Below are 14,488 nucleotides of genomic sequence, written 5' to 3' on the forward strand. Positions count from 1 at the left end.
TAAAATTAGGTTGAATCTGCTTTTTAGTCATATGGAAACACATAGAATGGTTATCAAGTCCGTATTTAATATGACAATGCTCTATTATTCAAAGTTCACTGTCTGTACGATATAGTTTCACTCTAAAAGCAGCCAGAATTTCTTCAAGTTCGACCCGACTAATTTGCACGTTCTACCAGGTATCGATCCACAACTATTCGCGAGTTAAACATCCGGTCGTTTCAGTGGACTTCTTAAAAATAATTGCTCGCCAAAGCATTCCGTACAGAGAACGAAACATGCCACGTGGAATTGTTACTATGAACAGTAAAGTTCACACGCTCATAACTCTGAACTATTTCATTTACAAACACCGAAATTTTATTAAAATGGTTGTAACTCCAGTTGCTTCAGTCACGATGTATTCGAACCGCAATTAACTCACTATTTCTTCATTTTTTCAGAGTATTTTTACGGAGCTATCTAACACGGTGTTAACCGTAGGCCGCTTAGCAAGCGACTGTCTCGAACTATTGTAGTCACTGCCCACTCCACTTTATTAGCGCGGGAACAACTTAATTCTGATTAGCTGTTCATCTAAATGACAAGTCAGAATGTTCCTTCCAGATCATTCTCGCAGCGAAACTTGCCTTATCCAATCAATAATCTTACAGTAATTAACCTCATTAAAACTTCAGTTTGTAATATGTTGTTTAATTAAAACAGCAAAGTACGAATTATTCTCCAAATTGATAAACTTACTCCACCTTTAATTTTCATTCTGGCTGCTTTTGTACAAAAGCAAGTCATCTAAATCAAGGTTGCACCATAACTTTCCCAAAGTCTATTTTGTACGATATTTTATGAGAAATGACGTATTAAGTTTTAACGTATGTCCCACATACACTCTCTCAATCATTCTTACGCACTCACACAACAAAATATAATCAAATAATAATTTTGACCGATTTCTAAATTACGTAATGCACAGTAAGTGGTAGAGGGGTAAGTAAGATACTGCCTATAGGAAAGAAAACAGAGAAAGACTTTTATGAATGTCAGGAGTTCAGATGGAAAACCAGTTCTAAGCAAAGAAGGGAAATCAGAAAGGTGGAATGAGTATATGGAGGGTCTATACAAGGGCGATGTACTTGAGGGCAATATTGTGGAAATGGAAGAGGACGCAGATGAAGATGAAATGGGAGATAAAAAAGAGAAAACTCTAATTAATTGTTTTTTTTTGCACTGGTAACTTTGTAATGGCTTCAAACGATAATAGAAGTCAATCTGTATTTATTCCTAACATGGTTTTAAAGAACAAGCATTCATTTTAGGACTTTTAGGTAATTTTCTTTATCTCTGGCACTATATTAAATAAACATCTGAAATTTTGACAGCATTATTCCATTAATAATGAAAGGCTGTGTACCAAATTTGAACGCAATCGGATAATAAATAATATGTATTATCAAGATACATAGAGCGTATGAATGTTTGTATTGATTGACTCTTTTACGTTGTGCAGTTCTCACGGCAGGCAGCGTCAGCTGCCCTGTGAGCAAAGCGACAAACAAAGAAAAACAGAGATCCTGTAGCCACCGTACGTGCGTGCCTGCGTGCCTTACTGCAACGAATATCGTCTCGCGATGACTTACTACGTTAGAACAGGAAGTGCAAAATGGCTAAGCAGGGATGGGTAGAGGAGAAATGTTAGGATGTAGAGGCATATATCTCCAGGGGTAAGATAGATACTGCCTATTGGAAAATTGAAGACACATTTGGAGAAAAGAGAACCACTTTTATGAATATCAGGAGCTCAGATGGGAACCAGTTCTAAGCAAAGAAGGGAAAGCAGAAAAGTGGAAGGAGTATGCGGAGGGTCTATACAAGGGCGACATGCTTAAGGACAATATTATGGAAATGGAAGAGAATGTTGATGAAGATGAAATGGGAGATACGATACTGCCTGAAGAGTTTGACAGAGCACTGAAAGATCTGAGTGGAAACAGGGCCCCGGGAGTAGACAAAACTCCATCAGAACTACTGACGGCCTTGGGAGAGCCAGTCCTGATAAAACTCTACTATCTGGTGAGCAAGATGTATGATACAGGCGGAATACCCTGAGACTTCAAGAAGAATACGATAATTCCAATCCCAAAGAAAGCAGGTGTGGACAGACGTGAAAATTACCGAACTATCAGTTTAATAAGTGACAGCTGCAAAATACTAATGTGAATTCTTTACAGACGAATGGAAAAACTGGTAGAAGCCGACCTCGGGGAAGATCCGTTTGGATTCCGTAGAAATACCGGAACACGTGAGGCAATACTGACACTATGACATATTTTAGAAGATAGATTAAGGAAAGGCAAACCTACATTTCTAGCATTTGTAGACTTCTTTTGACGCTGTTGACTGGAATAATCTCTTTCAAATTCTGAAGGTGGCAGGGTAAAATACAGGGAGCGAAAGGCTATTTACAGTTCGTACAGACCCCAGATTGCAGTTATAGCAGTCGAGGGGCATGAAAGGGAACAGTGGTTGGGAAGGGAGTGAGAAAGGTTTGGAGCCTGTCTCTGATGTTATTCAATCTGCATATTGAGCTGGCAGCAAAGAAAACAAAAGAAAAATTTGAAGTAGGAATTAAAATGGATGGAGAGGAAATAAAAACTTTGAGGTTTTCCGATAACATTGTAGTTCTGTCAGAGACAGCAAAGGACGCGGAGGAGCAGTTGAACGGAATGGACAGTGTCTTGAAAGGAGGATATAAGATGAACATCAACAAAAGCAAAACAAGGATAATGGAATTTAGTCGAATTAAATCAGGTGATGCTGAGTGAATTCATTAGGAAGTGAGACATTTAAAGTAGTAAAGGAGTTTTGCTATTTGGGGAGCAAAATACCTGATGATGGTCGAAGTAGAGAAGATATAAAATGTAGACACGCTGTGGCAGGAAAACGCTTCTGGACAATAGAAGTTTGTTAACATAGATTTAAGTGTCAGGAAGTCTTTTCTGAAACAATTTGTATGAAGTGTAGCTGTTGTGGTTGGCAGGAGAGCCAACCTGTATAAATAAAGGAGGCCGAAATGCACGCGTTTTAGCTCACGCAGGCTGGCGTGAGGTCTGGAACATGACAAGGGAATTACAATTAAGAAAAACGGACGTAGCTGGTGGAATACTTAACTTTAATCCATTAATGGAGAACGTCGCTATTTATGGTACATGATTCACAATATCAATAGTACGGATACTGGCGCCTTGCTAGGTCGTAGCAAATGACGTAGCTGAATGTTATGCTAACTATCGTCTCGGCAAATGAGAGCACACGCGGGTCTGACGTATACTACCGGACCGCGGCCGATTTAAAGGCTACCACTTGGCAAGTGGTGTGTCTGGCGGTGACACCGCATTCCTCCCCCGCAAATCGGCGTACGGTTGTGGCATAAGGCTTCCACCCGCAGTGGGGAGGACCGCATGTTGACGTATGCGACGAGGTGGGGAGCCTAACAAGAGCTGAGGCTGTGTCACCCGCACCCTGCCATTCGGACCGCGGGGAGCTAGGAAACGCCTGAAAACCTGCTTCAGGGTGCACGCCAACATGCGGTGTATGCGCCCGTAGAGAGACAGGAGGGACCGAAGGGTCGACCTCTATCGGGCCGGGGCACCCGACGGGCGAAGACGACATATGATCCGGAGCGGGCAAGAGTTCCCTGTCGGCGGCGCGTGACCCAGGGAGGCGCCCGGCGGTCGCAGCGACGCGTCCACTGCGGGCGTCGCCGGCGGGAGAACAGGCGGCTGCGGCGGCGGCTTTGGCGGTGGCGTGTCGCCATGGGGCAAAATGGAAGGCAGCGTCGGTAACACCTGGGGCTGAGGCGAGCCAGTAGATGGGTCCCCGGGGCGCTGACCGGGCGACACCATCGCTGAAAGCAGCCGGCGAGCGGCAGATCCCGTGCGACGACAGAGGCACAGCTGATTGAGATGCCGGCGCATCTCACCAGAGGCCCCCCAAAACCAGATACATAGCGCGTCCGAGGCATCGAAGAATGCTCCCTTCGAGCCAACGCCGTGAACCTCAATGGTGGCGATAGTAGACAACGTTGCCTGGAGCAAAAGTCGGTGTCTGCCGCTGCACAGGAACCTGATGCGGCGGATGTAGCAAAGACATCAAAGTTCGATGATGACGGCCGTGGAGCAACTCAGCCGTCGAGCGACCATCTCGGGGCTGAGAGCGATACGAAGACAAAAAGAGCAATAACGCGTCCTTCTGAGAATGCGACTCTTTCAACTTCAACATCTGTGACTTGAAAGTCCTGACCAGTCATTCAGCGGCACCGACTGACTGTGGCGAAAACGGCTCGGACATGTTGAATACCATTGGCCTTGCAGAATGACTGAAATTCTGCGGACATGAATTGTGGGCCATTGTCGGAAACAATAGTCTGTGGAAGACCTTCAATGCAAAAGATAGCCGATAACGCTTGGATGGTGGCAGATGACGTCGTGGAAGACATCCGGACAACAAAAGGAGAATTACTGAATAAATCTACCACAACCAACCATCGACCATTCTAGAAGAGACCAGCAAAATCCATGTGTAAGCGTTGCCAAGGGGAAGTGGCTTTGGCCATGCAAAGAATTTCCGCGGTGGTGCTGATTGTTGTTCGGCACACACCATGCAAGAAGAGCACATATTCGTAATCGCGGCATCGATTCCGAACCAAGTACAGTGCTGACGAGCAAGTTGTTTCGTTCTCACTACACCCCAATGTCCGCGGTGGAGAAGCTGTAAGACAGAGGACTGTAACGAACGTGGTACCACGACCCTGGACTGATCATTATCAGAACGCAACAGCAAAACACCATTTCGTGCAAAAAGTCTCTCCTTGTGAGCAAAAAATCGGCGAACCAACGGGTCTCCGATCCGTGACGTTGACAAGGGCCATTGCGGAGCAACAAAACGCAGAACGGGAGCAAGGACAGGGTCGGCAGCTGTGGCTGTAGCTACACGACGAAAATCAATCGGAAACGATTCGACCACGTCATCGGTTTCCGCATCAATGAACATGCAAGCAAGTTCGGAGGGATCGAATGCTCTATCCTCAGCAACAGGCAAACGGGACAACGCATCGGCGTTTCCGTGCTTAGCAGTGGATCGATACAAGATATCGTAGCGGTACTGCGAGAGGAAAATAGACCAGCGAATGAATTTCTGCGCTGTACGTGGAGGTACAGGCTTGGTCGGATGAAAAAGCGATGCCAAAGGTCTGTGATTATGGTAAAGTGACGACCATACAAGAAATCATGAAACTTTGTAACACCAAATACGAGAGCCAATGCTTCTTTCTATATCTGTGAATAATTTCTTTGAGCAGACGAGAGCAATTTGGACGCAAAGGCAATAGGGTGATCGTGCGATCCATCTTTGTGCTCAAGTACAGCTCCGATCCCGAAATCCGATGCATCCACCATCAACAAAATTGGCTCCTGGGAATCGAATGGCGTAAGGCAATTATTGGAAAGCAACGCCGATTTCAACTGGCGAAAGGCGCGTTCGCAATCCGTCGTTCAGACGAACGGAACACCCTTACGGCGTAAGCGATGAAGCGGAGCTGAAATGGAAGAGGCATGCGGAATATATTTATGATAATAGTTGATTTTTCCCAGCACACTCTGTAGCTGCTTCAAATTCTGCGGCGACGGCAAGTGTTGTATGGCACGGAGGTGCGTTTGATGGGATGTATGCCTTGGGCATTGAGTACATGTCCCAAATATGGCAAGTCCCGAGCAAAAAACATACATTTGTCCTTCCGCAAGCGAAGACCATTTTGTCGCAAGACCTGAAATAATGTTCTGAGATTGCCCAAATGTTCTTCTTCCGTCTTTCCGGAGATCACAATATCGTCCAGATAATTAGCTGCACTAGGGACCGACGCACAAACAGTTTGTAGATATTGCTGAAACAATGCAGGGGCGGATGCACACCCGAATGGCAGTCGTTTGAATCGATACAAACCAAGATGCGTGTTAACCGCCAAAACGCGCTGGGATTCTTCGTTCACCGGTATTTGCAAGTACGCATCTGCTAGGTCCAACTTTGAAAAATATTTACCCGGGCACAGTTTGTCAAAAAGATCTTCCGGGCGGGGTAAAGGAAAAGTTGCAATCACTAGTTGTGGATTCACTGTTGCCTTGAAGTCCACACAAAGTCTCAATTTTCCGGAAGGTTTTGGCAAAATTACTAAGGGTGATGCCCAGAGAGAAGCCTGCACACGTTCAATCACACCTTGTGATTCCAAATCGTGTAATGTTTTTGCGACCTCATCACGCAATGCGTGGGGAACATTGCGCGCTCTGAAAAATTTCAGTTGCGCGTTTACTTTCAGTTCCAAATGTGCTTTATAGTTCTTAGCGCAACCGAGGCCCGGTGCAAAAATGTCTGCAAATTCTTCACATAGACGAGAAACACTGTCTGAAGGCACCGTCTGGTTCACTGATAGGACCTGTTTGACTATGGACAAGTTAAACAAGTGAAATAAATCGAAACCAAACAAGTTCACTGCAGAAGAAGAACGAAGGACGTAAAATGACACAAGTTTTGTTTGTCCTTTGTAAGGCTGCACTGTCCTAACACAGGGATCTTTTGTCCTGAATAGCTAGTTAATTGAACATTTGCGGCACGCAACGGAGGTGTTCCCAGCAGTTTGTAAGTGTCTTGATTGATCAGTGAAACTGCAGCTCCGGTATCGAGCTGGAAAGGTATCACTTTACCGTTAATGTCCAAGTCCACAAAAAGTTTATTGTCCTGCTGACGACAAGAGCGACTGTCTCGTGCAGTGTGAACTGACACTGGTACATAATCACTTGCGACTTGACGGGAGTTCCGGCGATGTCGACGCACACTGTTTTTTTACTGATGTGTGAGAAAATCTTTGATAATTTGTTAACAATTAGACACCAGTTTCATATTTGTATCTTACTTCTAGCCTGAGTTATCAGTTTATGTAGTAAGGGAAAGACTTTTCGGACACTCTGTACTTACTGTTTGTTGCTATTTGTGTGATAATGTGTAACTCTTTCTCGTACTTTTGAGCTAAGTGGTGCTTGTAAACTGCTGCTGTTTGTTAATCTTTGCTCGAAACAAGAAATTTTTTGCAACGTATTTGTGGAAGCAAATACCCTTGGAGGACCCGTTGCGTTAATTCTTTATGACAGTCTGCCGTTGTCTTTCTCAGGAAACAACTAACTGCTGAAGAAGGAACGCAGTCACCTTGCTCTACATGGGGTAGCAGTATCAAGACATTACACTGATGTTGGCATTGATACGTTACTTGCAGCGACATTGTGCCTGTCGCGGTATACAGCGAGGCCAGAAATTCTTTCACGTATGTAGGCATGCTCCATGGCAAAGGAAATCAAGTCATTGGGCGCACCTATTCAAGCACGTGCACACGATAAACCGCAGTAATGCATAGACGTCTGTGACACTTGTTAAAATACTAATTATGAGTTAAAATGTGACTTTCTCGAAAGCGATAAATCTAAGCCAGGTGAACAAATATTAAGTTTGTTCGGTTTAAGGAGAACAAACGAAGAACACGTTTGCGGACACTGTCTCTGGCGGGCTGCCTGAATTTGCTCGCGCGGCGAACTGATTTGCTTACTTCATTGCTAAATAAGTCGAAAACAACGCAACGTATCGAACCTGCTACTTAACAATTATTTCTCTGCTCAGGCTTCCCTGCACCACCCTCACAAGCGTTTCAGATCGTTTCTGGTCACCCTCTGTAACACGAGACATTCACAAGACTACACTGTGTCGATGTCATTTCCCTAGGACACACTGGAAAACATTTCTCATTCGTTTACTGCACGTGATATCTGTGGTGCTATTTTGCGCAGTCTGGTCGAACGAATATTGTGCAGCTCCTCTTAATCAAAAATAATTTACTTTGATATGCACTGATTTCGGTCGCACTGTATTGGCCACTATACAAAAAGTAAGTGATGATCAACACCATCTTCTGTGGTGATTTGTGTGATTCACTTACTTCTTCGACAGTCATTTGCTTTCTCCACGATGACAGAGGCGGATACTGCCGAACGTTCCGAATTTGAAGGGAGTTAACGCAACAAGTGCGCCGAGAATATTTAATACGAGATATCATCATGTTATTGATATAAAAACAAACTGCGAAGTCGTACCGAGTTTAAGTCATATGTTTATAGCCAACATGCAGCCATACAAACATGCAAATCACAGATATCTAAACTAAATCTGAGTATCAACGTTCCCCATAGAAAGAACGTCTTCTACAAAACACTGCCTGCTTTTGAGATGAATCGCTTTAGTTTCATATCGATTTTAACGTCAGATGCTATCGGAACGCGAGGCGTGTATTACGGTGTCAGTTAGAAATACATTGAAGGATTTACTTTTCAAATAATGGTACTAAATAAAATAAAACTCCGCCCAAACAAGCCATGAAGACCCAACGGTACCGACCGGCTGCCATGTCATCCTCAGCGCGAGTCACTGGTTGCGCATATGGAGTGGCATATGGTAAATAGTGACACTATTGGCACATTTTCACCTTGCCTTCCGACGAGAAGTATCTTTTTTTGTTGATAATAGGAATGTACGGAGTGGGTTTTATGTTCTGTAATAAAACTGGCTTTAATAACATCGATGGAAAATATCAGCATGATTTTGAATGTTCACGTGATTACGGAAGATAAGATTTTTTAAAAGAGCATTTAACCTCATATTAACTGATTCCAACAGAATGGTCAAACGATACACAACTGTTTACGCATGGGGACGTTAAGGTGATCGTTTCTATGCCTAATAGTGATCGATTGTGATGGCACTGGTAGAAAAATAAAGTCAACCTTATCAGAAGAGGTCATCATTAGCAATACGACTTGTTTTACATTATTAAAAGCAATGGATGATCGTTTGTTGAAAACATTTTCTATGGAAATTATGTAAATGATCTGTTGTAGTTTAGAACATCAATCCAAAGTGTAGTATCAGACAAATTTGCATTCCTCTCACTTACCAGCCGTCCTTTCCACTTCAACGTAACTGCTGCACCAACTAATTAGTTTCCAGTACTAAACCATTCGTAACACGTATTTAACCATTCCATCTCTTCCTACTACTGTGCTCACTGTTGTTGTATTCAATTGTTGTAATGTCAAAGCAGTAAGCTTAAATTGCTCATTAAGCAATACGTGCCGTTAAATCCACAGAGCTTACTCTACACGGCAGTGTATAATAATTCAGGGAGTTCCTAAAAGTCAGAGATGATATTGCTTAGACAGAAGCGACGAGATATATTTTGTAATGCTGATCTCTCTATTATTTTCTTTTAAATAATAACATTTATTAATTTTCTTTGTAACTTATTGTTGTTAGTCTCGTTTTCATGTTACACGTTAAATTTTAAAATGCATGACATGCTTTTTAAAATGTCGGGCAGCAGGTCTCTAAATACGCAATACATGAAATGAATGTACTATTACACGTAAATAAACTTTTAGATACTATCACACATACTTGCAAGAAACTGATGAGGTTCTATTCAGAGGATATGTCAGCGTTTTTACTATATTAACGCTTCTTAATTCTGACCAATGGCAGCTGTAGAAAAGTCAACCCATTCTATCTCTTGTCTGAAATTCCCACGTAATAAAAATGCGTTCTAAGCCACTTCACTTTCATCTACAGAAGTACAGTCAGTGTGATACAAACATTTCCTGCTCAAGTTATTTACTTTGGGTAAATAAGTAATAAAAAGCTTAAAAAATTGTGCTGGACTGACACTCTGGACCTATGCCTTTCGAGAGAAACATGGCAAAGAACTTGCCCACGAATGGCAAAGGTCCCGAGTTAGAGTCTCAGTTCGGCATGAATTTTTAATCTGCCAGGAAATTTCATATCAGCTAGGTTAGGTTAGGTTCACACACTCCGCTGCAAAGTGAAAATTTCATTCAATAAAAAGGTTATTTGCGAATAAATCAGTCGTACACTGTTCTCAATAACACAATTGTCGTAATCTTGTATACATTGATTTGTAAAATTTTACTTGATGTAAGCTCTAGAGTTTAAGAAACGGACATAGTTCAGTAACAATGGCCGCCCTAATTCCTCCTTGTAATGATACCCGCCGATCATGCAGTCAGTCGAAGCCCATCCTGTCTGAACTGCAGTTTCGCTCCATGCTGTCGACTATCTGCCATTTCTGTGGTTTGACTACAGGCTGCTCTGGATGGACGTCTCTCGACTGTAGTCTGATACGGAGACTATGAAACATCCAGAATGAGATTTTCACTCTGCAGCGGAGTGTGCGTTGATATGAAACTTCCTGGCAGACTAAAACTGTGTGCCGGACCGAGATTCGAACTCGGGACCTTTGCCTTTCGCGGGCAAGTGCTCTACCAAACGAGCAGGAGACGAGGTACTGGCAGAAGTAAAGTTGTGAGGACGGGGCGCGAGTCGTGCTTGGGTACCTCGGTTGGTAGAGCACTTGCCCGGGAAAGGCAAACGTCCCGAGTTCGAGTCTCGGTCCGGCACACAGTTTTAATCAGACAGGAAGTTTCAATATGAAACATAACCGAAAGAGCCAGAAACCATTTCTGCCACGTGGTTAGAGGCCGCCGGAGGTTCGAGTCCTCCGTCGGACATGGTGTGTGTGTGTGTGTGTGTGTTGTTCTTAGCACAAGTTAGTTTAAGTGATGTGTAAGTCTAGGGATCGATGACCTCAGCAGATTCGTCCCTCAGGAATCCACACACATTTGAACAATTTTTTGAAACCAGTTCTCATGCTAAGCAAATAACACAAATAAAAATACATCTGAAACATTTCCCTTACCTACACTTTTTGTGACTGAAGCGGAAGAGTATAAGTCTCACACTTAACATTTTGTGACACTACTTTCCCCATCCTAAACTAGACACTGGCTTGTCCCCCATCTATAATGAACTCATCATCATCCGATCTCGAAATCCTTCTTCCTTCCTCTTTTCTAACCTCTACTGTTGTCGCATTCCGACTGATCATTACGATCAGCTGCTACTCAGTTTTACATACTTTAATAACTTGACCCAGACCTAGAGCTTGTAACACTAGTATGTATGTACTCATGTGACAAAAGGCATGGAATCGCGATATGCACATATACAGGTAGCGGTAGTATCATTACACACTGTATAAACGAAGAGTGCTTTGGCGGAGATGTAATATGTACTCAGCTGATTCATGTGGAAAGGTTTCTGGCGTGATTATGGTGGCACGACTAGAATTAACAAACTTTGAATGCGGAATGGTAGCTGCATTCACTTAACGACCGAGAACAGTGGCGCGTGCGCAGACTTCTCAGTGCTAACAGGCAAACAACACAGTGTGAAACAGGCGCAGAAATCAATGTGGGACGTACGACGAACGTATCCGTTACGACAGTGCCGCGACGTCTGGTGTTAATGGACTGTGGCAGCAGACGACTTTTGCTCCATCGCTTGACACAGATATAAAGATCTTTCTCACTATCAAATGTTTTACCACACAGGTAGGCCTTCAGACGACCAAAGAGGTTGAAACTCAGACTGAGCCAAGTCCGGGATGTAGTGAGGATGAGGAACAATTTTCCAACACATTTTCCTGATTTTCTCCTGTGCCGTAAGGGTTGTATGGGTTTTGACACAGTGATGTAGTCTGATGAGCTGACCCTGAAGCTGCGGTCTGTGTATCTTGATGGCACGTCGCAGCTTGTCCAATGACAAACAGTAACGGTCCCGGTTAATTGTGGAGGCAGGTTCCAAAGAGTCAATGAAAATGACACCGCACTGATTCCAGAAGAAGGAGGCCGTCACGTTTCGGCCTGCTGTTCTTGAAAGTCTCGGTTTCTTCTTCCGAGGGGATCCCAGATGATGCCACTTCATGGACGGGTTTTTGCTCTCAGTTGTTGTTGTTGTTGTCTTCAGTCCTGAGACTGGTTTGATGCAGCTCTCCATGCTACTCTATCCTGCGCAAGCTGCTTCATCTCCCAGTACCTACTGCAACCTACATCCTTCTGAATCTGCTTAGTGTACTCATCTCTCGGTCTCCCTCTACGATTTTTACCCTCCACGCTGCCCTCCAATGCTAAATTTGTGATCCCTTGATGCCTCAAAACATGTCCTACCAACCGATCGCTTCTTCTAGTCAAGTTGTGCCACAAACTTCTCTTCTCCCCAATCCTATTCAATACCTCCTCATTAGATACGTGATCTATCCACCTTATCTTCAGTATTCTTCTGTAGCACCACATTTCGAAAGCTTCTATTCTCTTCTTGTCCAAACTAGTTATCGTCCATGTTTCACTTCCATACATGGCTACACTCCAAACAAATACTTTCAGAAACGACTTCCTGATACATAAATCTATATTCGATGTTAACAAATTTCTCTTCTTCAGAAACGCTTTCCTTGCCATTGCCAGTCTACATTTTTTATCCTCTCTACTTCGACCATCATCAGTTATTTTACTTCCTAAATAGCAAAACTCCTTTACTACTTTAAGTGTCTCATTTCCTAATCTAATTCCCTCAGCATCACCCGATTTAATTTGACTACATTCCATTATCCTCGTTTTGCTTTTGTTAATGTTGCTCTCAGGTTCGGACAAAAACAAGCTTCTTTCGTCATGTCTAATGATGCTGTCAAAACACTGTTTCCCCTCTTCAGTAAAGATCTTCATGAAACCCTCGCACACATTGTTCATCATCGTTTTCATTTCTCTTGTCAATAATCTAGGCATCCAGCGCGCACAGATTTTCCTGTACCCTAGTGACTGTGCCAGCGATATCACACTACCCAATGACAAACGAGTCATTTCAGTAAGCTGTCGTGTCGTCACACATCTGTCATTTTGGATGATTTGATCAATGGTCTCCTTATTCACATCACTCACTGCCATTGACGGTCTACCGCATCGTGGATTGTCCATTAGAGAGAAATCACCGTCTTTAAACCTCTGCCACCACCGCTGGATACTGCTGCGTTCCACTGTGTCCTCCCCATAAACAGGGATCAACTTCCTGTGAATCGATGTGGCAGAGTCGTCGCTCGTCTCAAAGAGGATCTGTTCCTGTATGAATTTGTGTGTCCGTATTTTGGTGTGGTATAATTTTTTTTTTTTTTTTTGGGGGGGGGCTCTGTGTGTGTGTGTGTGTGTGTGTGTGTGTGTGTGTGTGTGTGTGTGTGTGTGTGTGTGTGTTTGTTGTGAGTTTATAACCTATAGGCACAGTGAGAAAAATGTAAATTAAATAGCTAACGTAGTACATATTCTAGGCCTCTGATGATGCCTTGCAAAAAATAAAGGCGAAACGCATATGGCACTAAAATTGTGTTTTATTCAGTTGCTGTCAGACGGTCCTAAGTAAAAATTATCAGTATACCGTAATATTACACGCATCTGAGGAAGACAGGACTACAAATGTTTAAGTGCCACATATTTTAGTACTAATCTGCTATTCTTCGAGAAACATAAGAACTACTACAATGCGAAAATATGTCACGTCAACAGCTGAGATAGATGATCGATCGTCTGAAGCATTTAAAGCAGCCCACAAAAAACAGGAACGATACGGATACAAATAAACTGTAATTCAGCATTAAACGTAGGAAAGGCAACAATTAAAGGAAGACAGAAGTCTAACATAACTTTTCAAAAAGTAACACTAGACAGGTAGAGAAGTGATCAATATTCCATCCATAGTGTTTATACCGAACACAATAAGAGTAAGCATTCACCAAACTGCGGACGTCGTCTGGAGAGGTTTCCAGAGTGCCGCTGGTAGCTTCACCGGCCTGTTTGCGTTTCTGTTCGAATATCGGCAGCGTCTTCCGCTATCCACAGGCATCCTACCCATTAATACCGATGCCGGAAGTGTACCTGCCGGCGCACGCAACAGGAATTGATAAAGCACCAACGAACATCCATTAATAACACGCATTTCACAATATCGAAATATCTGTACCGGGCGCGGAAGGAGTAAATACATGTTTTCCCTTCAGGAGATCGTCATAAATTCAAAGCCATATTTCACGAAATCTCTAAATTTCAAACATGCCTCTTCAGCAGTTTTGATGTTGATTTAGTAATAACTGCGTAAATAATGTTCTCGTGATCTTATCGTCCTTCCATCCTTTTCTGGAAATCTCGTAATAGCACAGTAGGAAGCCCAGGAGAGTGTTGTTTGTAATAATTTTAATTAGTGAATAGCAACAAGCTCAACGGCGGACGCAGAATACTGTGTGAACCTTGTCCAGCAACTCTTACCTTTCGCTCTGCAAAGTACTCTTCTAAGTCGACCCCTTCTGGTTCTTTGTAAAATATTTTCTGATCCTTTCCGACGGCGGCTGAGAGCTACAGAGGTAAATATGCACTATCTGTTCAAAAGTATCCAGCACCCTATTAGTGCACTTATGACGGCTTGAACTCTGCTCGGAACACTTTCAATGACG

This window comes from Schistocerca gregaria, chromosome 1 (genome assembly GCF_023897955.1).
Source record: "Schistocerca gregaria isolate iqSchGreg1 chromosome 1, iqSchGreg1.2, whole genome shotgun sequence".
NCBI lineage: Eukaryota > Metazoa > Arthropoda > Insecta > Orthoptera > Acrididae > Schistocerca > Schistocerca gregaria.